This window comes from Hibiscus syriacus, unplaced genomic scaffold (assembly GCF_006381635.1).
Source record: "Hibiscus syriacus cultivar Baekdansim isolate YM2019G1 unplaced genomic scaffold, ASM638163v2 tig00110482_pilon, whole genome shotgun sequence".
In the NCBI taxonomy this organism is placed as follows: Eukaryota; Viridiplantae; Streptophyta; class Magnoliopsida; order Malvales; family Malvaceae; genus Hibiscus; species Hibiscus syriacus.
In genome coordinates, this window is record NW_024062758.1 from 1,637,545 (window position 1) to 1,664,475 (window position 26,931).

General features: G+C 35.3%; 1 pseudogene; it reads left to right on the forward strand.

The window, feature by feature from the left end:
• Nucleotides 1–1,445: 1,445 nt before the first annotated feature.
• LOC120128640 lies at nt 1,446–26,541 on the forward strand (annotated as a pseudogene).
• Nucleotides 26,542–26,931: the final 390 nt, after the last annotated feature.

Here is a 26,931-nt window from a genome sequence, read left to right on the forward strand (position 1 = left end):
CCACTATGCCTCAGAAATAATAGGTACTGACATGAATAGTGCTCCGGGGGACATGAGTGACATAATAGGGCAATGATAATATATTCTCTGACAAAATAATGGAAGGCACGCCCCCGAGAACGCGCTTTCACCACTTTGGGTACTGATATGAATAGTGCCCCCAAAGGACATGACTGACATAATAGGGTAATGATAACATAGCTCTCGAGGGACATGAGTGACATAGTAGGGCAATGATAACATATTCTCTGACAAAATAATGAAAGGTGCCCACCCGTGAACGTGTTTTCACCACTTTAGGTACTGACATGAATAGTTCCCCCGAGGGACATGAGTAACATAATAGGGTAATGATAACATAGCCCCCGAGGGACATGAGTGACATAATAGGGCACTGATAACATATTCTCTGAGAAAATAATAGAAGGTGCCCCCCGATAACGCGTCTTCATGTGAATAGTACCCGGTTATAGACACTAATATATGCAACATATTATGGACTTTCAAAACAAACCTCAGTTCACAAGCTTTCATATTCTCAAACTCTAAATTTCTCAAAAAATCTCAATCCTCTATTCTCTGAGTCATCTTCCTATTGTTGTTTTGTATGATGGAGAAATTAAGGAAGTTAAAGAGGGGTTATTTTTTAGTCAGATCATTATATCCCCTTAACCTTGAAGAGAAAAATCACTCTTAAGGAGTTAATCACAAATATTTCGTTAAAGATTCGTGTAGCTGGCCGGAGAAGACTATCTTCACTTCAGTATAAATTTCCTACTAAACTTTTTCCACTCACGTATACATCATTTCATCTTTCCAACGATGATGATGTTTCTACGATAGTTGATGCTTATATGGGGAGTTCACAATCTCTTATTGAAATGTATGCTACTTTTATTGAAGTTCGTGCTTCTCGTGGTCTCTCATATTCGTCTCATTTTGGCATTGTATATCAAATTGATCAAGTTGATAGCCCGACGCAACTGATCTGTAATGATTTCACATCATTAATGGCGGATCCAACGCCAGATGCTATGCCACCAAGCTCAATAGGAAGACATTCATCAGCAACTTCTTATGATCTCAACCCACATGGCTTCACCAATAATCCATATGGCAACATCTATTCTACTTTAAGGGGCAAACATTTAACTGTTAATGTTTTTGACTTACATATAGAAATGACATCAAGACGACAATCTATTCACATCCCACATGATACAATGGCCTCAAGTTCAAGGGGAGGACATGCAAGCGAGAACTTATTTGACCTCAACATTGGATTATCGGAGAAACCCTCATCTCCACCAAAAGAACCTCTTAGGGAGCCAGGTGCTGAAACGGGATTATTCGTTGAACCTGCCTTACCACAGTTTAACGTACATTCTGATGATGATGAGGATGGCATTCCGATAAATACAACACCAGTCGAACTTCCTGCACATATGTATGGTGCTGATTATAATGCAATGTACGAGCCTGAATTTCCAGATCTTCCTGATGTTGGCAACTATGTACTTCAGTCATCAGTCAACGACGGAGATTTACATATTGGAATGGAGTTCGCATTGAATGAGAAAGCAATGATGGTAATAAAGAGTTACAATATTCGTAACTCAGTTCAGTCTCGAGTTGATCGATCTACCACAGAGAAATATGTCTGCTACTGCGTCCAACGTGACAACGGATGGCCCGTGTATCAAAGAGAAAGAGGAAGAACAACTTATGGGAACTAACCAGATACAACGGTCCTCATACGTGTTGTGCAAGGGGTATAAACCAGGATCATCCCAACTTGGACTCCAACATTATTTGCCAAGCAATCATGCCCATTGTGAAGCAAAGCTCCCATATAGCTGTTGCAGTGTTGATTTCTGCTATACAGTCACAATATGGGTACACAGTATCCTATAAAAAAGCTTGGTTGGCAAAACAGAATGTCATTTGCAAACTCCATGGCGAATGGGATTCCTCTTACAACGAGCTGCCCAGTTGGTTTCATGTTGTGCAAAGACTCAATCCCGGGACAATTGCTGAGTTCGAAACTCAATATCATTATGTGAATGATCGAATGGTTCGCGATCGCTGCCAATTCTACCGTGTCTTTTGGACTTACCCTCAGTGTATTAATGCAGTCAAGTACTGTAAACCAGTTGTCCAAATTGATGGTACTTTCTTGTATGGGAAATACAAGCAAGTTTTATTATTGGTTGTGGTCCAAGATGGAAACCACAATATTCTTCCTGTTGCGTTTGCCCTCGTTCAATATTCTTCCTGTTGCGTTTGCCCTCGTTCAAGGAGAAGACACTGAGTCCTGGGCTTTTTTCCTTAAAAATTTACGTTTACATGTTGTCACCAGGGAACAAGTATGCATTATTTCAGACCGAGGAGCCGGGATAAAAGCAGCAATGGAGTCTTTGGGTACAATGTATAGACCTCCACATGTTCAACATCGTTATTGTGCCCGTCATATTGCTGCAAACTATTACGGAAAATACATGAAGAATGATGAACGTCAGTTAGTCGTGCGGATGGGTATGTTACTTTTTCCCAATTTTTCTATCATTTTCGTATTACTTATTTATACTTCATATTAACTATTACATATTCCTAATGGCTTAGGTTACGAACTCTTACCTCAAAGATTTGAGTCTATGCTACAAGAGTTGTTTGGCAAAAATAAAAAGGGGTACGAGTACATTATGGACATCAATAAAGAAATATGGACAAATGCGTATGGCGGGGGGTATCGTTATGGTCATATGACAACCAACTTGGCTGAAGCAATAAATTCAACCTTAAAGGGGACGCGTCATTTACCAGTCACGGCGTTGGTCAAAACGATTTATTTTTGTTTGGGTTAACTCTTTGTAAAGCTCAGTGGACAAGCTCTTACTTGGTTGCAAAACGACCATATTTACCACCCAAGACTAGTAGCTGATTTACAGGAAAAAAAAGTGGTTGCATCAAATGGGATGTTGGTTACAAATTTTTCTCATACCCGTGAATTGTTTCGTGTTACCGAAATGCCACATTCGCTGCAAGGGATTGAAGCTAACTCTTTCAGAGTTAATCTGCAAGAGAGGTGGTGCGATTGTGGTTTCTTTCAAGCACTCAAATATCCATGCTTTCATGTCATTACAACTTGCTCACATTCGCATTTAGACTACAAAAATTATGTTGATCCCGTATACCAACTTTCACAAGTATTCAAGGTATATGAATTTGAGTTTCCGCCCATAGGAAACGAAAGAGACCCAGATGAGATTCAAACTTGGCTTACAATTGTACCAGATCCATTGCTATTGAGGGACTCAGGTCGTCCAAAATCTACTAGAATACATTGTGATATGGATATTCGGGAGAAGTCAACAGAACAAAAACGATGTGGGCATTGTAGAAACATCGGGCACAATAGAAAAAAATGTCCAGCTCTGTTATCATCACATAACCGTTAACCCTTATGTAATTAATATTCTATTTAAATGAATGTTTTTGTTTCTAATATTTAAATGTAAGTGCATTTTCTATAATTTCTCAATGTATGTACACCTAAATAATTTTTAAAAAAAATTATTTTATTATATTTATTTAATATAATAATTAATATTATTATTATTTATTATAAAAAATAATTATTAATTTTTAAATATTATAATAATTCCACCTTCTATGTAGAAAAAAATATTAAATTAAACAAATTAAAAGTTATAAAAAATTTTATGTATTCGATGACACATTTCATGTTCTAATTGGAGGATTAAATTTATTAAATTAAATTAAAAGTAAGACTAAATTGATAAAATATGTAAGTATTGAAGATTAAATGTGTAATTATACTAATTTTATTAACTTATGCATCAATATTTTCGTTAAATATTGATAACATATGACTAGATTGATAACATATGACTAGATTGATAACATTTAAATAATTAAGTGATAAAATTAATAGATCGATAATCAAAATAAAAAATAATAATATATATAACCATATGTGTAATATTATAATTTCATACATTTTTCCTATAACTACAATAAGATCAAAGCTGGTTTTGATTTATTGTTCCATCCGATTAATGTCGCGTGGAATTGGTGAATGCCAAAGTCCCTGAAACATATAACACTAAAACCTAAATTCACTCCACCTTTAACACACATTTAAAAAATACATTCGATAATTCTTAAATTTTAACCAAAACACTTTACATAATATATTAATAATTTATAATAACAATAAAAATAATTTTTTTATTATTAAAAAAATACCATAGTGGCATCCGCCTCAGCAGATCCCATATCCCCGGGGATGCGCCTTACACGCGTGGCATATCAGTCGGCAAAAATCAGGTAAAGCTCGTACCCGAGGATGCGTCTTTGTGCCACCTCAGCCGAAAGGGTGCTACTTAGGGAAATATTGGTCAAAGGGTGTTAGAAAGGAAAAATTTCGGCTAAAAGGTGTCAGTTTAGTCAAATCGCCTGAATTCTCTCAACATTCAAAATGGAGGTAATTTTGTCCTTTTTACGAGCTATGTTTGATCAATGGATTAATTAAAACTTGGTTCTCCTTTTACGATCCTTCTAAGATTAATAATTTAATGTAGTTTTTTTGTTGAAATTTTTGGTGTTTGGATCTGTATAAATTTAATTGCAATTTACTCTTAGTAAGGTTTGAATTATTCCTTTTAGTTGAATATACAATCTTGAGAGAACCAGAGCGGTAAAAAATGAAGCCAAAATTTGGAGGTTAAGTCATTAGGGCATCTCCAATGTTGCGTTATAATCCCTGCTTATCTCCATTGTGGATAAAAAACTTCCTCCAGTGCATCGCCAAAATCATCTCCAGTTTGAAGAAACACTACAGTTCGCGCCACATCTGGCGTGATACTGTAGCATGCGCTACAATTTTTTTTTTAAATTCAAGTAGATTAAATTATAAGAAATATAAAAATACATTAAAATTATATATATAAACATACTAATTTTTTGTAATTTTTCTGATTTTTTTTAATTCAAGTAGATTAATTTGCAAGATAGATAAAAAATACATTGAAATTATATAAATAAACATATTAATTTTTTGAAACATAAAAACTACAACAAACATAAAAACATAGAAAATATTAATAAAACTCAAACAACATTTTAACCAACAACTCAAACACAACAATATTATAATAGTTAAATATTATTATGAAATGTAATTTTTTTATTTATTTGTATTTTCGTAATGTTCTTTATGAAAGTTTTATTTATCCTTTTTATCTTGATATTTATTAGAAATGTATATGTTTTATTTTATATTTGCAAAATCAATATTATAATAGTTAAATATTGTGAATAAAGTCGAGTTGTTGGTAATGTAGAAATAGTGCAGAAGATGAATTACTGTTTATCTTTAGAGTAGAGATAGAGATGCTGCAGAGTAGAGATGAAGACTGGAGATGACCGTAGATCGCTAAATTCTTCAGCATTTGGAAATGAGTGACACGTCTCTCTTTTTCATTTTTTTTACTTTCGTGTTACATTTGATTAATAAAACAATTAGAATTTGATTTTCCAGTTACGATCCTTTTCGTTGCCCAGGATCGCTTATATCTTCAGAAAAATTAATTGAGATTCGTTATACACCAAATTAAGCACAAAGACTGAGCTGAAAGATAAAATAAATTTGCTAGCAAAATATATTTCACAGATTGATTGAGTGATTAAATTTGGCGATGGACATTGTTTTCGGATGAAATCTGGTTACGGATATAAGTTGTTTTCTGTCTTTGATTTTGTCTTAGAAGTACAATCAATAGGTTTCATTATTTCTGAAAGGGTTTAAGACTTGGAAGACTATTTTGGTTGTTAAGTAGATTTGTTACCAAACCAGATACTTACATGTTGTGGTTGACATAATATTTGTGCAGGCATCTCCGACTCCAAGTACAGATCCGTCTACAACCACGAATCCACCTTCCACCACAGATCCCCCTACAACTACGGGCCCACCGGCAAGTACAAACCCTCCTGCAGGTGATGTAGAAAATGAACCGGACAAGATCAAAGATGCAAAAGAGGCAGGTCCTGCATTTCACTGTGATATTTGTGATGCAGAACTGCTTTTCAAGATAACTCAAGCGCTCCTCCCGGGTTTAGCTACTGCTTGTGTCGACAATACAACCGGTGGTGTTTTCACGTCCCCGGGTTCAGTAGCTGCGGACTTAAGAAAAGAATTGGTGGAGTATCTTACACAAAGAACTGAAACTTATGTGGTTGAATCTGTTGTCTTGGAAGGTGCTCCAGAGGTGGAAGCATTTGACAATCCTTATGATATCATTGCTTTTCTTATTGATGAGTTTTCTGTTTCAAAGAGGAATTTATTTAGTCGGGTTTCAGCATTGCTACTAAGCGAGAGGAGAGAAGACAGTATCGATGATTTTGCTCACCAGATGGAAATTAATGGGTTTTGGCCGGTTGACAAGAGAGAAGCAATTGTACAAACTCTGCTGAAGAATGTTGATGTCAAGAACGAATATCACTGTAGCATGAAATTTGAAACTGCAGAATAACTTTTGCTGCATATGCCAACTTGCAGCTTTAGGGTAATGACCTGTTCAAGTGAAGGGTGTGACGCTAGATTTTCGGCTAATAAAGCGGAGAAGCACGATTCAGTTTGCCCTTTCAAGATAATTCCATGTGAACAGAAGTGCCCAGATTTCCTCATGAGACGTGATATGGACAGACACTGCATAACCGTCTGTCCGATGAAGCTCGTGAATCTTTTCAGTGGGTTGCAAAGCAGCCGTACCTAGTTGTAAAATTGAAGAACATCAATCTGAAGAACTCCATTATCACATCCTTTATATTCTTCAAGGCATGTACAAGGAAGCATCTGAGGAGGTTTTAAAAGAACGGGTTGATAAAATAGAGGAGGTAAGTCAAAATGTGATTGAGAATTTCTTGCTCTAATACATATCTTTCTTTACTGTTTTTTAAGTCATTGAAAGAATCATCTTGATGAAGAAGTTCAAAGAGTTTTTTTAACATTACAACTTTTATCACTTAAAATTTCTCTCGAAAACAATTGAACTTATAGACACCTTTATGAGTCCAGTTTTTTGAACCAAACAGTTAGTATGTACTTACGGTAGCCGAACAACTCTATGTGAAGATGAAAAATGTTAATGAAAGTTGCATCAAAAGGTGCCTACAAGATGTAGGATATCAAGATCGATACGATATTTGAAGGAGTTGCTAATGCACATACATTTTGCAGCATTTCTTTCACATACGGTCTATTGCTTTTCAATATATGCTTTATAGACAGTCAATGCACATCTACTTGTGATCTTGATTCTTGCAGATTTAGTTGTTGTGCACATCACTGATTGTTTCCCAAACCCCAAGCCTTGGTTATGGAAGTCATTAATCGCCATGCTTCTATGCTGGTCTTTATCTGCTTTTGTTTATACGTAGATGATAAATTTATTATCTCTTTCAATCAAAGCTCTTACGTTTACATTTTCATGGCAGAAAGCCGGTTCTAGGCTAGCAAATGCGAAAACTGTGCGATCTCTAACATCTAAAGTCAAGGATATAGACGCGAAGCTCCCACCCTTGGTAATTGTGACAGAGAAAAAAGAGGAAGAAACTTCAGAGGTAGAAGCAAAGCCTGAATCTACTGAAGTTAGTGGCACAAATGAGAATTCTGAAAATGCTGCCGAAACTAAAGAAGTCGTAAATTCCAGAGTGAAGATACTATTTTTTATCCATATTATTATTATTATTATTATTATTATTATTATTATTATTATTATTTTTTTTATTATTATTATTATTATTATTTTTACTATTATTATTAAATATATTAAATCCATATAAATTACAAACCAGTTACAATTAAACCGGCCCAGTTACAAACCAACTAAAACCGGTCCAAATCCAACCAGAAACCCTAAATATTTGGGTTTCCAGTTAGGGTTTTCTAACCCTAATTTGATCAGCCACCTCAGCTCACAGCCGTTGGATCTGATAAGATCCAACGGTCCAGATGATGCCAGAAGGAAACCCTAGGGTTTGATACCCTAGGGCCACGCGGCGCCGCTCCAGCTTCCACGCGGCTGCCGACAGCCCTCGCCGCCTCCGCCGCTGCCACATCCCAACCGAAGACTCCAGAAGATCATATACCAGCCGTCCATGCAAGGCTACGGGGTGAGTCACCACTGGTAGTCCGGTGACTCACCGAAGCCCCCTCTTCGGACCGGTCCGAGACGAACACCGGTGGTGGCTATAAAAGCCACCACCCACCTGCGAAAAAAAAAAAAAAGGACGGAGAGACAGAAAGAAGAGACAGAAACAGAAAACGAAAAAAAAAAAAAAAGAAAAAAAAAACAAACTAGTACCAAAGATCTCAGCAGCAAAGAACCAGAAGAAAAAAGAGAGAAAAAGGAAGAAGAGACTTACTGAGGAAAGCTACACCACCACCGGAGTAACCACGCGCCTCCACGCTCCACAGCAAACTTTCGAAAACCGAAGGTATTTTTCAAGATTTACTCCGATTAGGAGCCGTTTAACGAAAAAAAAAACATCGGAACCGTCATTAGGACGGTCCGATCTACGTTTAGATAAAAGAAAAATTTTTCCGGCCACCGAAGACGGTGGCCGGCGGCGGTGGATGACGGCGGATGAACGCCGGCTAACGGCTGCCGGCCGGCTGGGCTTCTCTCTGTGTTAGAGAGAAGCGAGAGAAATTTCTCTCTCTCAGAGAAGAGAGAGAGAGGGAAGAAAAGAAATGAAATGGCTGGCCCTTCGGGCCAGCCGGTATGGATCATTTATAGTCCTTCCCGAACGACGTCGTTTCGGGAAGGACTATGCGCGTAATTATGGAAAAGTTAAATCCCTTCCGCAGTCCTTCGTATTTGTAAATTTTACATTTTGGTCACTAAACTGAATTTATAATAATTTTAATTCAGTCTTTGAATTTTAATTTTATTCATTTTAGTCCTTTTTATTAAAATAATATATTTAGGATAAATGACAGATTTAATCCCTTAATTTTAATAAATAATTTTTTTATCCCTAGTTCATATTTTTAATTTATTCTATTATAAAATTTAAATTTTAAATAATTTCATTTTGGTCACTAAATTATTAAATTAGAAAATAAAATATTTAAACTCTATAATTTCAATTAATTATTAATTAGTAATTAGTAATTAGTTTTATTTTTATAATTTAGTTATTCATTTTATATGTCTTCATTTATTTTATTGTTTTTAAATATATTGTTTTAGTAATATTTTTATTTTATTATATTGTTAAACATTTTTTATATATTCATAAATATACATATAATAAATAGTATTTTTTTTAATATTTATTTTTAATATCGAAGAAAATGACAGTCTTAATACAACTGGATGTCCTATTCTGATATTTTAAAATTAAAAAGTAAACAATATTATTTAAATTAATATTTATCAATATCAAAGAAAAGAGCTGTCTTAAGGCACCTAGAAGTTCTTTTCGGATATTTTTAAATAAATAAATATTTTTTATATAATTTTGAAATAATAGGATTATAAATTAAATATATTTTTGGATTTTTAAATTTTAATAATAGAGACAATTTATAATTAAAAAGTACCAATTTTGGGCGTTGTAGGGGTGCTAATCCTTCCTTAAACGTAACCGACCACGAATCCCTTTTTATTATTAAAAAGAACGAATTTTTGGTTATAAAACGCAGATCAGTGCATCTTTTAAATAATGTTTTCTCAAAAAAACTTTTTTTTTAAAGATAATTTTTAGGTATTCGACCTACCTGACCCAAAAGGCCGATGGCGACTCTAAAATTATTTTCAAAATTATTTATTCACATCAATTTCCCCGCCAAAATTTAATATTTCGTGCCCGGACGAAAACCGGTTACGACAGCTTGGCGACTCTGCTGGGGATACTGGTCAAACTTTTAAAAAATCAATTATAATTGTCTCTATTAATTAAAATTTTATATATTTAATTTTTAATTCTTTCTTTTCAATTTTTTTATTTATTTATTATTTTTATAATATTTATATGTTTTATTTTATTTGCAAGTATTTTATTTCAGTATTTATTTTTATGTCAAAGGTTTGAACATTTCTCCTCACATACAACACTTGCATTGCATTACATAAAGCTCTATAATTGAGTTGTCCCTTTTAAGTGGAAGTGAAAGCGACGTCTTCGTAAGAATTTATTCTTCGTGTCAGACCTAGCAAGTAGGGGTTCAGCTCTATGTCTTCGTGAGATGTATCCCCTCGAATTGAACTCGATCCAATTTAGTCTGTAATGGACTAGGATTGAGGGTTAGCAACCCAAGGGGGCACTAACAATGACAATTCGGGTACCTTTTACTCCTAGATCTGAAACCTTGCATATAAAAAAACCTTAGAAACTCTTCCAATCCGAAGTCATGCCGAAATTTTGTCCAAAATAGGTGTACACACAGGAGAAATGAATTTTGTCTTTTCTGTTAATTTATTTATTGTTTAAATTACATGTTTATTTAAACTATTTAAATTCAGAAAATCATGTTTAAATAAAGAATATTTATGTAAATGTTATTATTAAATTTCTTTATTATGTAAACTAATTTATTTTCTTTTTGTGTGTTCTTTATTTTTCTGTTTGCATTGCATCATACAGGATAAAAGACATTGATCCTTGTGTTAATTGTCTCATTGGAAAGCCTTCATCTATGGATAAAAAGTGTTCAAGTCAAGTAATTCTAAACTCAGAAGTAAGACAGTGGGCTAAAGATTTACAAAGACAAGAAGGAGACAGTCTGCAGGATGATTATGTATCTGACTTGGCCAGTTATGTTCCAGTTTCATTAAAAAGAAATGATATGCAAGATTTGCGAAGCATTTGGGAAAGTTGGGATTCAAACAAAAAATTGCAGTTTTATCAGACTTACGGAGACATTCCATATCTGCTCTATGTAGAAGTTGATGATGAATTACTCAGAGCCCTAATTCAATTCTGGAATCCAGGGTACAATTGCTTCACTTTCAATAAGGAGGACTTGGTCCCTACTATTGAAGAATATACAACTTTGTTACATCTTGAAGGTGCTTTGGAGAATCGAATATATTCAAAGTCAATTAAAACTCAACCTTTTCGAGTTAAATTAGCAAAGATTGCTGGGGTACGAGAAGAATGGGTAGCATCCCGTACCAAACAAAAAGGCGAAAGCGAAGGCATTGCTTGGACCAACATCAGAGAGCTTATTCAGAGTCATCCAGACGCTAAAGTACGATTCGATCTATTTGCTCTGGGTATATATGGTATGGTCATCTTCCCAAAAGTATTGGGATATGTTGAAGCTGCAGTGGTAGACTTGTTTGAACAGCTACCGAAGAAGATTAATCCTGTTTCTGCCATCCTAGCAGAGACCTTCAGATCGTTAAATGCTTGCAGAAGGCTAGGAGGTGGACGATTCTCAGGGTGTACCCAATTGTTATATGTTTGGATCCGTAGTCATTTCTGGAGAACAGAAAAGGTTTCATACCGACGCTTTAATACGGATTATTCACCATTAAAAGAATTTCTAGAGCAGGAATGGCCGAAAGAAATTAAGAAAGATATGTGGATTAATGCCTTTCGAAATCTGCAAAGCAATGACGTTGTTTGGCGCGCCCCGTGGCAAATCCAAAGGGAATTCTTTTACAGGTGTGGTAATTACAACTGGATAATGCTGCTCGGATTATGGGGAGGAATTGGATATGCACCACTGCTGGTCATAAGACAGTATGAAGGTCGTCAATTTGTACCTATCACTGCTGGATTACAGTCATCTGAGTTCGCATTTCACAGCAAAAATTATAAAAGAAATATCATGGAAGCCGTTACAGCTTGGAAAACAACTTTTTGTATCCGAGCTAAAGCAGCAAAAGAAATGCTAACTCCTGATTATGAAGATTGGAGATCTGTCAGAAAAAACGAAAATATTCCTCTACCAGATCAAAATGAGGATATCTCTATGGAAGATCGCATTAAGGTGGTTCCATCAGAGATTGAAATCTTGAGAGCTGAGTTTGAAACAGAAAGAGATAGCTGGTCGAAAGAGTTAGAGCAAATGAGACAAGACAAAGCTATGTTGGGGGTTGACATTGACTTTCATTCATCACAATGTGCAATGTTGAGAAAAGATAAAGAAAAAGGTGAGGATGAGTACAGAGCCTTACAGAAAAATTACCAGGAGTTATATAAATCCCGAAAAGCATCAGGACCCAACCAATCAACGGTACAGATGACCAGAGAATTGAACATTGAGAAAAGACGAGTTGAAGATCTGAAAGGAAAGAATAGCCGTCTACTCAAAAGTCTGGAAAAAGGAAAGCAAAAAATGGAAGATTTCGAGGTCGACAGAAGAGAGCGAATTATAAAACACAAGGCTGAACACCGTGAGATCATGAATGAAATGCAAAGAGAAAGAGATCGAGCCAAAGATTTAGAAGAGATGAAGAATGACATCTTTGTTAAATTTGAAGGTGAGAAAAATAGTATGTTCAAAGGATTTGAATCTGAAATGAACCAGTTGATTGCTGAACTTGAAGTCAGAGGCCAAAAGATGGAAGAATCCAATGTTGAAAAAGAAAAATGGGAGCTAGAAAGAAAAAATTTCAACACCAGACTTGAGGTAGAGCAGGAGGTGGCTAGCAATTGGATGCAAAGATGCAGAAACAAAGATGTTCAAATCCAGAAGCTTAATCAAAGAACGCAAGAAGCACGAACAAAACTTGAAGAGGATCTGGATCAGTCTAGAAACAAAAACTCAGAGTTTAATTCTTACATTTTGCAACTTGAAGAATCGTTGTTTCAAGAAAAGGTTCGTCTAGGACCTAATGATCTCAAAGAAAGTAATGAGGAAAATGCTTCACTGCGAAGACGCATTAGAGATCTTGAAAAAATTCTGCACAATTGTCAAGTCAGAATCACTGAGTTAGAGCAAACTCTTGAAGGAACAACTGAACGATGGCAAAAGTCAACTGAGTTCTATGTCGAAAGAAGTGAAGAAAGAAGCAATATGGTGTTCGAGGCCATGGTACAAATGAGCGAGGTTGCCAGATATGTTGGGGAACTAGCTGTTGAAGCCAAAATAATTGAGCATCAAGTTGATCCAGTTTCTAAGTGTGGAAAGAAGGTTTCATGGTTAATGAAAGAAGTTATAGAGCTCAATAGGAAAGCTATGCCTTATCTGTAGTTCTGAAATATTATAAAGAAACTTTTGTATGCCGATGGAAGTTGTTCTATGACAGTTAACTTTTTGGGATCAATGTTTTTACATACATACATTTTGCATACATTCATCATTCATTTCATAATTTTCGCTATGAATTATTATTTTATTTATTAAGTTAAAATTCATTAATGAAAATTTGAAAAAATAATATTAAAAAAATTTTCAATCGCAGTTACTCTGGCCAAAAGAGAAATACTACATCACTACGGTACTAGACAAGCTACTAGGAAAATTATGGAGGATAAAATACAGCGTATTGAGGAACAGCATCATAAAGAACAAGAAGAAATGAGAATGAAGTTGGAAAAAATTGAAGCCAGTATTGCAAATTCACAAGATAGTATGATGAAGAAAATAGAGGATATGTTTAAAAGGCAGGCTATTACTGGAAAAATGCCTGAAAATCCTGTATCTTTTGATCAAGAATCTATGTATCCTCTAGGTTTCCCACCAGAACCAATTTATCATTCTGGTACTACACCTATACAAATCAATGCTCGTACATCTGCATTACAAGAAGTCAAACCACATGAAGATCAACAAGTGGATCCTGCATCTTCAAACAAAAATCCGCTTATATCCGATGTGAAAATAGGGGATCTTAATACTGAACATTTGATCCCAGATTTGAATGAGCTGAATGAGAAACAAAAAGTAAATGAAGAACTGACCAGACAGATCAAGAGCTTAGAAGAGCGAATGAAATCCGTGGAAATAACTGAATCATTCTATGGATTTGATGCTAGTGAGTTGAGTTTGGTTCCAGACTTAATCCTTCCCATTAAGTTCAAGGCTCCCGAATTTGATAAATATGATGGTACTACATGCCCTTCATCCCACATCACTATGTTTTGTCGAAGAATGGCAGGATATGTGAAAGACGAGAAATTGTTAATTCACTGCTTTCAGGATAGTTTGACAGGACCGGCTTTAAAATGGTATACTCAATTGACCAAAGCCAACATTAGATCTTGGAAAGATTTGGCTAAAGCATTTTTGGAGCAGTACCGCCATGTGACAGACATGGTCCCTGATAGATGGACTCTCCAAAACTTGGAGAAAAAGAATAATGAAACATTCAGACAGTATGCCCAGAGATGGCGTGACACTGCGGCCCAAGTTCAACCACCTTTGTCAGAAAAAGAGGCCACAGTGATGTTTGTCCATACATTGAAGGCTCCTTATTTAAACCATCTAATGGGGAATGCAACCAGAAATTTTGCGGATTTGGTCATTTCTGGAGAATTAATTGAAAATGTCTTGAAAAGTGGCAAGATTGAATCGAATGATGGGTCTAGTTCCAAAAGACCTACATACCGGAAAAAGGAGAATGAGGTCAACAATGCCAATTCTTACAGCAAAGATTCATCGAAAAGTGTTACAATAACCCAGCCAAGGGTTAAGAAAGAGGAAACAAACACTAATCGAGCAGAGTCCAGAGGATCTCGAAAGGAAAATGAAAGGTTGTCTTTTACACCTTTACCAGTACCATATGCAGAGATCTATGATTCGCTGTTAAAAGCAGATGTTATAAGGCCCTATCCTTTGGTTCCCATGCAACCACCATTCCCTCCTTGGTATGATACAAAGGCACACTGTGTTTACCATGAAGGAATTACAGGACATTCTATTGAAAACTGTCTAGCATTCAAAAGGGTGGTTCAAAATTTGATCAACACTGGGAAGTTGGAATTCAATACACCATCTGCATCAAGTCATCCATTGCCAAATCATGGAGATAAAAACGTGAATGCAATTCAGGAAGAGAACAGAAAGAAAGCAAAGATTGACATTTCTGAAATTAAATCTCCATTTGTTTGGATATTCCAACAGCTTTCTTTAGCCGGTATAATTCCACAACAATTCAGGCCAAAGCAGAATGAAGGCAAGAATTATTGTGAATATCATCAGGAGAAAGGGCATAAAATTCAACTATGTCCTGAGTTTAGAAACTTGGTGCAAAAATTGATGAACAACAGAGAAATAGAATTCTTTGAAGAAGAACCCGGGAAAAAAGAAGATGATGTTTGCTCATCAGAGGATTCTAAACCAAATCAAAGAATAAATGACCCTGTGATCATTAATGTGAAATCATCCACGGTGATTCTGGCACCAATAAGGCCAAAAGTAGTTATTACCACTCCTCTACCATTTCCATACAAAGATACCCGCAGGGTACCTTGGAATTATACTACCAATGTTTCAATGGTAGGAGGATCTGATTCTCTAGATAAAACAGAAGAGAAAATGCAGAGTTTGAGTACTACATTGATGTCTGAAGCAGTGAGCGAGGTCGGTTTCTTTACAAGAAGTGGGAGATGTTACTCTCCCGAAACATCCAATGCTTCAGAACAAGTGAAAGCAAAAGGAAAAGCCATGGCAATACCTCAGAAGGTATTTGAGGATGAATTCCTTCCAGCATTCAATGAACCTGTGACAGAAAAGCAAGCTCAAGAATTTTTGAAATTCTTGAAACATAGTGAGTATAGTGTGGTTGAACAACTACACAAACAACAGGCGAGAATTTCTATTCTTGATCTTTTGATGAATTCAGAAGCGCATAGGAATGCTTTGATGAAAATCCTCAATCAAACATTTATCCCCGAAGATATATCCCTCAATAAACTTGACAGAATTGTGGGACATATAGCCGCTGACAATTACATAACGTTCACAGATGATGAAATACCAGAGGGCGGAATGGGGACAGTAAAAGCTTTGAACATCACTACACATTGTCATGGTCATGTGTTGCCAGGAGTATTGATTGACAATGGATCCGCTCTCAACTTGATGCCCCTAGTTACACTTCAAAGAATGCCTCTGGATCAATCACACATGAAGAGTTATCAGAATGTGGTACGAGCATTTGATGGTACTCAAAAAGAAGTGCTTGGGAAAATGGAAATACCGTTGTTAATTGGCCCAGTCGTGTACAATATTGACTTTGTGGTTATGGACATCAATCCCACATATAATTGTCTATTAGGGAGGCCATGGATTCATTCAGCAGGAGCCGTTCCTTCTTCATTACATCAGAAATTGAAATTTGTTGTTGATGGACAACTAATATGCGTCAGTGCTGAAGAAGAAATCATTGCGTCTGTAACAAGCGATGTTCCATATATCGACACCAATGATGAGGCTCTTGAATGCTCTTTTCGAGCTCTTGAATTTGTAAATGCAACCTTTATTGCGGAAGGAAGCAAAATTCCATATCCCAAATTGTCTGATTGCACCAAGATGACGGTACAACAAACTTTAGGCATCGGAGCTAAAATTGGGAGAGGTCTAGGAAAGAATCTTCAAGGGATTTCAGTTCCTATCAGTATAAAGATGAAAAAAGACCGTTTTGGGCTGGGATTTAAGCCCAATCTTCAGCAAAAGAACAAAGAGATGAAAAGAAGATGTGAAGACAGAAAGGCAAAATTGAAAGGGGGAGAAATCCTTTGGAAACACATGTCTTTCTCACGGTTGAAGACCATATTCAGATCAGGGGGAACAATTAATGTGGAACAGCAGCTTGTTGAAGCCTTTAAAGAAGAAAAGTTGACGAAAGATCAAGACATAGTTGAAGAAGCTATGAATGGATTATTTATCAACATGATCATGAATGACAACAAGACTGGCAAGTACTTGGATAGGATTCGACCATGTCTTCCTGGAGAAACACTCACCAATTGGACCACTGAAGATCTTCCTATAGTTTTAATATTAATGCAGAGTAATATTCAGAACTAATCTTTATGTTTAGCTCAAAATATGAAAACTTTTTGTTATCTTGTAAAATAAATTATGTTAAATATAAGAAATTTTCTTTAAAATTTTCAGATGGCAATCATTCTTTACATTTTCTTACATTTTACATTTATTTATTTTCATAAATTTACTATATTCTTTCGGAAATGTTCCGACTTAAATTTGCAGGTGTCACCGTGTTAATAGCATGTTTATTCCTAGATTTAATCCAGTGATAAATTTAGAGCAGCCTATATGTCTGGAAGAAATCAATGGTTGTGAAGATGAACTGGAATGTGATGTTCCTACTGAACTATTAAGATTGGTAGAAAAAGAGGACAAACAAATTCTACCACACAAGGAAGAGGTTGAGACTGTGAATTTGGGAACAGATGAAAAAATAAAAGAAGTGAAAATTGGTACCACTCTGACAGTCCAGATAAAACAAGAATTGATAAATCTCCTTCAAGAGTTCAAAGATATCTTTGCATGGTCTTATCAAGATATGCCTGGTTTGAGCACAGATATAGTGATACATAAGCTTCCAATCAATCCAGAATATAAACCAATCCAACAAAAGCTCAGAAGAATGAGGCCAGAAATGTTGTTGCAAATCAAAGAAGAAGTGATGAAGCAAATCAATGCAGGTTTCCTACAGGCATCTAAATACCCAGAATGGGTAGCCAACATTGTTCACGTACCTAAGAAAAATGGAAAAGTTCGAATGTGCGTGGATTACAGAGATCTCAACAAAGCTAGTCCGAAAGATAGTTTTCCATTACCCCACATAGACACATTGGTGGACAATACTGCAGGGCATGCATGGTTTTCATTTATGGATGGCTTTTCAGGATATAATCAGATAAAAATGAATCCTGAAGACATGGAGAAAACAACATTTATAACCATGTGGGGCACATTCTGCTATAAAGTGATGCCATTTGGATTGAAAAATGCAGGGGCAACATATCAAAGAGCCATGGTAACTTTGTTTCATGACATGATGCACAAAGAGATTGAAGTATATGTAGATGACATGATTGCCAAATCCAGAACGGAAGAAGAACATATTCAAAATCTGAGGAAGCTTTTCCAGAGATTGAGGAAGTATCAATTAAAGCTTAACCCTGCTAAATGCACTTTTGGGGTAACTTCTGGGAAACTTTTGGGATTTGTAGTCAGCAAAAAGGAATTGAGATTGATCCAGATAAAGTAAAAGCAATTCAAGATCTTCCACCACCCAACACAAAAAAAGAAGTTCGAGGCTTTTTAGGGAGATTAAATTATATATCTCGGTTCATTTCTCAATTGACTGACAAATGTGATCCAGTGTTCAAATTACTTCGAAAGAACAATCCTGAAGTCTGGAATGAAGAATGTCAAGAAACTTTGGATATTATTAAGAAATATTTATCCAATGCCCCCATTTTAGTATCACCAATGCCTGATAGACCATTAATTCTCTACTTAACGGTCTTCGAAAATTCGATGGGAGGTGTACTAGGACAGCATGATGAATCTGGAAGAAAAGAAAAAGCTATTTATTATCTGAGCAAGAAATTTACTGATTGTGAAGTTCGATATCCACCAATACAAAAATTATGTTGTGCTTTGGTGTGGACTACTCGAAGACTCAGACAATATATGTTATACATACTACTTGGTTGATATCAAAACTTGATCCTTTGAAATTCTTAATGGAATCACCAGCTTTGACAGGCAGAATGGCTAGATGGCAGATGTTATTATCTGAGTTTGATATTGTATATGTCAACCAAAAAGCGATAAAAGGAAGTGTCATAGCTGATTTCCTGGCCAGTCGTGTATCAAATGATTATCAGCCTTTGAACTTCAATTTTCCTGATGAAGATTTGTTATGCATATCCATGAATGAAGAAGTCAAAACAAATGATGAATTTGCATGTTGGAAGCTTTACTTTGACGGAGCATCTAATGCTTTGGGACGAGGAATTGGGGCAGTGTTAATTTCTCCAAAAAATATTTATTATCCCTTTACAAGCAGACTAGAGTTCTTTTGCACCAATAACATGGCAGAATATGAAGCTTGTGTCATGGGGTTGAAAGCAGCTATAGAAAGAAAAATCAAATTTCTCAAGATATATGGAGATTCATCGTTAGTGGTGTATCAATTGCGAGGAGAGTGGGAAACAAAAGATCCCAAATTGTTAGAATATCGAAATTTTATACTCGAATTAGTGAAAGAATTTGAGAGAGTTACATTCAATTATCTCCCTCGAGAAGAAAATCAAATAGCAGATGCTTTGGCTACATTAGCTGCTATGTTTCAGGCAAATAAGAAAGTTGATATGATGCCAATCAAAATGCAAGTGTATGAAATTCCTGCACATTGTTATAGTGTGGAAGAAGAGGTAGATGGTAAACCATGGTATCATGATATCCTGCAATATATCAAAAATCAAAGTTATCCACCAAATGCATCAGAAATTGATAAAAGAACCTTGAGAAGAATGGCTGCTGGATATTTTCTTGATGGAGAGATTATGTATAGAAGAAGCAGTGATCAAATGCTGTTGAGATGTTTAAATACCAATGAAGCTCGAAAGGTCATTGAAGAAGTACACAGTGGAATATGTGGAACACATGCAAATGGTCTTTCCATGGCCAGAAAAATAATGAGATATGGATACTATTGGGCTACTATGTACACAGATTGCATTGATTATGCAAGGAAATGTCATAAATGCCAGATATATGCAGACAAGATTCATGTACCCCCATCTCCTTTACATGTAATGACAGCACCCTGGCCATTTTCTATGTGGGGAATAGATGTCATTGGGGCAATCACACCAAAAGCATCGAATAGACATTGCTTCATCCTGGTGGCAATTGATTATTTTACCAAATGGGTTGAAGCTGCTTCATACACCAATATTAAGAGGTCCACAGTCTGTAAATTCATAAAGAAAGAGATAGTTTGCCGGTATGGCCTACCAGAAAGGATCATTACAGATAATGCTCTGAACCTGAACAACAAAATGATGACCGAACTTTGTGCACAGTTTAAGATCAAACATGCAAATTCAGTGGCATATCGTCCAAAGATGAATGGGACAGTTGAAGCAGCAAATAAGAACATCAAGAGAATCATTACAAAGACTACTGAAACTTACAAAGATTGGCACGAGAAGTTACCTTTTGCTCTATATGCATACCGAACTACTGTTCGAACATCTACTGGGGCAACGCCTTTTTCTTTAGTCTACGGGATGGAAGCAGTCTTACCAATTGAAGTTGAGATTCCATCGCTCCGAATATTGAGAGAAATAAAATTGGATGAATCTGAATGGATCCAAGCTAGATTTGATCAATTGAACCTTATTGAAGAGAAAAGATTGAAAGCTATTTGCCATGGACAGATGTATCAAAAACGGATGATGAAGTCTCATGATAAGAAAGTACATCCAAGAGAATTCCAAGAAGGTGATCTAGTACTAAAAAAGATCTTGCCTATACATAAAGATTTCCGTGGGAAATGGATGCCTAATTGGGAAGGGCCATACGTTGTGAAAAAGGCCTTTTCCGGAGGAGCGTTGATCTTGGCAGAAATGGATGGAAAAATTCTGAAAAATCCAATAAACTCGGATTCTGTCAAGAAATATTATGCTTGAAGAGAATAGAAAAAAAATAGAAAATAAAAAAAAAAGAGAAGAAAAAGAAAGGGGGTCAAGGTGAAAACCCGCAAAGGGCATCTTGTAACCAAATGAAGGATTTGAGTTGAAAACCTGAAAAGGCGGCTCAAATGCAGGTTGATATTAGGCATCTGGCAATTGAACCCTCTTAAGATTTTGACAGTTTGGGAGAAACTTCACATCTACAAGCATTTTGACAACGTTTGAGATCTTCCAGACAAAAGCTTACATCATTACTCTAAATTGTGTCAACTTGATTAATTTAGAAATACTTATGCTTATAATTTGTTGAGACATTTGAATTTTTATTCTTATGCTTGCCATAACTTTGAATACAATTATATCTATTTCAAGTTCAATTTATTTGAAAGTCAATTTATTTTTGGAAATTCAATTTATTCTTTTCTATTGAATTAACATCATTTTGAAATAATTTAAAGATTTCTGAATATCACTTTATGTTAATACTTTTAAGTACATGGAATACAAAGTAGGCAAATCATCACTAGCTTAAAGCCATGAACGTCAAGATTGTTACAAGTGGTGCTACCGACAACAAGGTCGAATCCGCCAAATCTACTCATCAATTGCTCCAACCGATCACCATTCAGTTCTTGCACATCTGTTTTCAAAACAGTAGAAGATGATCTTTGCAGTACTGATTCCAGCAAAAAGAAACAAGACATTGATATCACTAGGAAACATGTTTCTATACAGATCCTTGTATATGATTTTTAAGGAAACCTAGAAGCATTTCCACCTCATCAGGTTCAAGTGGAGTAACTTTATTCCTTCCAACCCATACTAGATTCCATTTTCAGCACTCATCAAGAACATACTTCTGGACACTCGAAGGTGGCTCATTGTCATAAGCTTCAAAAGCCTTACAGATCCTTTCTGTCAATTTGGCACTTCCTGTACATGTTTATAAACAGTTCAACTTTGTTCTTGGATCCCATGAAAGCCATCATTTCTTTGTCAATGGAAAAGCATCAGCACATGAATGAAGCATAATAAGAGAAACTTTGTTTTTAATTGGCAGAATTATATAGCCCTTTTCAGTGTAATAGCATGGAAATGCTTCGAATCTACAAATTCTGGCTTTACATCGAATAAGTACTGTGATATCCCAGTTCAAGCATTGAATTTGGAAGATGAATTTGCCAATAGCATCTTCTGGAAGTGTTCTTTGAGTTATCTGATCTGATTGGACAGAATCAATCATTGAATTTAGAAGATGAATTTGCCAATAGCATCTTCTGGAAGTGTTCTTTGAGTTATATGATCTGATTGGACAGAATCAATCATTGAATTTAGAAGATGAATTTGCCAATAGCATCTTCTGGAAGTGTTCTTTGAGTTATCTGATCTGATTGGACAGAATCAAGCATTGAATTTGGAAGATGAATTTGCCAATAGCATCTTCTGGAAGTGTTCTTTGAGTTATCTGATCTGATTGGACAGAATCAATCATTGAATTTAGAAGATGAATTTACCAATAGCATCTTCTGGAAGTGTTCTTTGAGTTATCTGACCTGGTTTGACAGAACCAAGCATTGAATTTGGAAGATGAATTTGCCAATAGCATCTTCTGGAAGTGTTCTTTGAGTTATCTGACCTGGTTTAGCAGAACAATCATCGAATTTAGAAGATGAATTTGCCAATAGCATCTTCTGGAAGTGTTCTTTGAGTTATCTGATTTGGTTGGACAGAACAATCATTGAATTTGGAAGATAAATTGGCTCATAGTAAAAATAAGGATACTCAATAGCATCTTCTGGAAGTGTTCTTTGAGTTATTTGATCTAAAGAAGTGCATCAGCAGCCTTAGTCATTTGAGCAGCATATAAAATTTGTCAATTCTGCAATTAATGAATTTGGACCACATCTCTACATGGCTATTGAAGTTTCAGCCTTTGAGAATCCCATTTTTGTCAAGTATAACAGTTTATTCTCCTCATCAGAATCAGAATTCAAGATTTCTCGGTATTAAAAGAACTATCGATATCTGTGAAATCATCTTGAAAGGTCACTTCATAATCAGATGAGTTGTTATCAGAATCGACATGTTGCCTGAATGCAAGCTTTTCAAAAGTTTATACTATTGAGTTTTATTCTCAAGAGGTTTTGTGACATTATATCTACATCTACATTTGTCAAAAATGATAGATTCTTTGATTTGAAGAAGACAGATATATTGGGTTTTTATAATTGAAGAAATACTCAATTCACCAGTCTGAAATCAAACAACTTAATATTCATGCATCATATTTAGGCATTTGCAAAAATAGATGCATTTTCATTCATTTTTATTCTTGTTGAATTGTTAACAGAAATTTCAAAGATTTTAGCAAAGATTTCAAATCCACTTGATGGATCATTCATTGCCAGAGAAAGTTCATAATGAGAAGAACTCATCTGAAGAAGGAAGAAGAAGTTCATAATGAGAAGAACTTATTCAACTTTTTGTTTAAATTCATCATTTGGTGGATCATCTTTTCCAGAGAAAGTTCATAATGAGAAGAACTCATCTGAAGAAGGAAGAAGAAGTTCATAATGAGAAGAATTTGTTCAACCTTTTACCTGAATCCATCATTTGGTGGATCATCTTTTCCAGAGAAAGTTCATAATGAGAAGAACTCATCTGAAGAAGGAAGAAGAAGTTCATAATGAGAAGAACTTGTTCAACTTTTTGTTTAAATTCATCATTTGATGGATCAACATTACCAGAGAAGGTTCGTAATGAGAAGAACTCATCTGAAGAAGGAAGAAGAGGTTCATAATGAGAAGAACTTGTTCAACTTTTTGTTTAAATTCATCATTTGATGGATCAACATTGCCAGAGAAAGTTCATGAATGAAAAGAACTCATCTGAAGAAGGAAGAAGAAGTTCATAATGAGAAGAGCTTGTTCAACCTTTGTTTGATATTATCTGAAGAAAGAAGAGAAAGTTCATAATGAGAAGAACTCATCAAGAACTTATTCAACCTTTTGAATGACTCTATCACAGAAAGGAGGTCATCATCATCCCCAGCAGAAAGTTCATAATAAGAAGAACTTATTTGGAGAGAGAGAAGAATTTACTCAATATCTCCATTATGATCAAAGTAAAGTCAAATGGATAAAAAATTTTATTATCTTTTCATCTTTGCCCTATTCTTGTTAACACAAGAATGGGCAAAGAGGGGCAGCTGAAGATACTATTTTTTATCCATATTATTATTATTATTATTATTAATATTATTATTTTTATTATTATTATTATTATTATTTTTACTATTATTATTAAATATATTAAATCCATATAAATTACAAACCAGTTACAATTAAACCGGCCCAGTTACAAACCAACTAAAACCGGTCCAAATCCAACCAGAAACCCTAAATATTTGGGTTTCCAGTTAGGGTTTCCTAACCCTAATTTGATCAGCCGCCTCAGCTCACAGCCGTTGGATCTGATAAGATCCAACGGTCCAGATGATGCCAGAAGGAAACCCTAGGGTTTGATACCCTAGGGCCACGCGGCGCCGCTCCAGCTTCCACGCGGCTGCCGACAGCCCTCGCCGCCTCCGCCGCTGCCACATCCCAACCGAAGACTCCAGAAGATCATATACCAGCCGTCCATGCAAGGCTACGGGGTGAGTCACCACTGGTAGTCCGGTGACTCACCGAAGCCCCCTCTTCGGACCGATCCGAGACGAACACCGGTGGTGGCTATAAAAGCCACCACCCACCTGCGAAAAAAAAAAAAGGACGGAGAGACAGAAAGAAGAGACAGAAACAGAAAACGAAAAAAAATACAGAGAAAGAAAAAAAACAAACTAGTACCAAAGATCTCAGCAGCAAAGAACCAGAAGAAAAAAGAGAGAAAAAGGAAGAAGAGACTTACTGAGGAAAGCTACACCACCACCGGAGTAACCACGCGCCTCCACGCTCCACAGCAAACCTTCGAAAACCGAAGGTATTTTTCAAGATTTACTCCGATTAGGAGCCGTTTAACGAAAAAAAAAACATCGGAACCGTCATTAGGACGGTCCGATCTACGTTTAGATAAAAGAAAAATTTTTCCGGCCACCGAAGACGGTGGCCGGCGGCGGTGGATGACGGCGGATGAACGCCGGCTAACGGCTGCCGGCCGGCTGGGCTTCTCTCTGTGTTAGAGAGAAGCGAGAGAAATTTCTCTCTCTCAGAGAAGAGAGAGAGAGGGAAGAAAAGAAATGAAATGGTTGGCCCTTCGGGCCAGCCGGTATGGATCATTTATAGTCCTTCCCGAACGACGTCGTTTCGGGAAGGACTATGCGCGTAATTATGGAAAAGTTAAATCCCTTCCGCAGTCCTTCGTATTTGTAAATTTTACATTTTGGTCACTAAACTGAATTTATAATAATTTTAATTCAGTCTTTGAATTTTAATTTTATTCATTTTAGTCCTTTTTATTAAAATAATATATTTAGGATAAATGACAGATTTAATCCCTTAATTTTAATAAATAATTTTTTTATCCCTAGTTCATATTTTTAATTTATTCTATTATAAAATTTAAATTTTAAATAATTTCATTTTGGTCACTAAATTATTAAATTAGAAAATAAAATATTTAAACTCTATAATTTCAATTAATTATTAATTAGTAATTAGTAATTAGTTTTATTTTTATAATTTAGTTATTCATTTTATATGTCTTCATTTATTTTATTGTTTTTAAATATATTGTTTTAGTAATATTTTTATTTTATTATATTGTTAAACATTTTTTATATATTCATAAATATACATATAATAAATAGTATTTTTTTTTAATATTTATTTTTAATATCGAAGAAAAGGACAGTCTTAATACAACTGGATGTCCTATTCTGATATTTTAAAATTAAAAAGTAAACAATATTATTTAAATTAATATTTATCAATATCAAAGAAAAGAGCTGTCTTAAGGCACCTAGAAGTTCTTTTCGGATATTTTTAAATAAATAAATATTTTTTATATAATTTTGAAATAATAGGATTATAAATTAAATATATTTTTGGATTTTTAAATTTTAATAATAGAGACAATTTATAATTAAAAAGTACCAATTTTGGGCGTTGTAGGGGTGCTAATCCTTCCTTAAACGTAACCGACCACGAATTCCTTTTTATTATTAAAAAGAACGAATTTTTGGTTATAAAACGCAGATCAGTGCATCTTTTAAATAATGTTTTCTCAAAAAAACTTTTTTTTTTTTAAAGATAATTTTTAGGTATTCGACCTACCTGACCCAAAAGGCCGATGGCGACTCTAAAATTATTTTCAAAATTATTTATTCACATCAATTTCCCCGCCAAAATTTAATATTTCGTGCCCGGACGAAAACCGGTTACGACACAGAGCATTGCCTCCATTAGAAGTTACTCCATCAAGCAAAGATAGTGAAGAAGCTAATAAAAGTGAAACTAAAGATTCTGAAGCATAGCCGCGGTCACTATAAGTCCCACCATTAAAGAGAGATGGTGAAGAAGTTTCTGAAACCGAAACCAAGGATCCTGAACCAAAGCTGCCATCGCAAGAAGTTCCACTGTCAAATGAAAATAGTGAAGAAGCTCCGAAGACTGTTGTCGAGGATGCTGAAGCTCCAGAAGCAACAATGGAGAATTCTGTCAAGGGTTCGGAAGTTTAATCAAAGAACGAAACTAGTGAAGATTGAAGATGGTAAAAGGCGCTTCATGCCATACGACTTTAACAAGCCATAGACTTGAGATGAAGAAAGCTTCAGCCTCCACAATATATAGCTGTATGTGGATTTCCCCCCAATATTATTTCATTTTGATTGAATTTTGGATCAATATTTTTCTACCCTTGATCAATCTGTTAAAATTTTATTTTTAGCACGTTGAGGGAGTGAGAGACTTGAGAGGACACTTGGTTATTCTAATCTCTTCCATAAGAAGAAATTTAGAAGATGAATAATATTCGGATTTTCGTTTATGTTTTGAACTTTTCATTTTTATTTTACATGTATCTCCTTTATTACATATATTGGGTTATTTTCTTCAACCAAAGAAAACTAAAATGAGGAATAATAAAGTTCAACAAAATCCATAGATTAAAAATACAAAAACTGGTAACCGAAGTTAAATGGCCTAATAAAATGCTGGACTGTAAAGACGTAACGTAACCGGAAATTGATCATTAGCTCCAACTCCTCGGTTGAGACTGACCATTTGAGCTGAAGCATCCATCACACAATCTCTCATTCCGGAACTT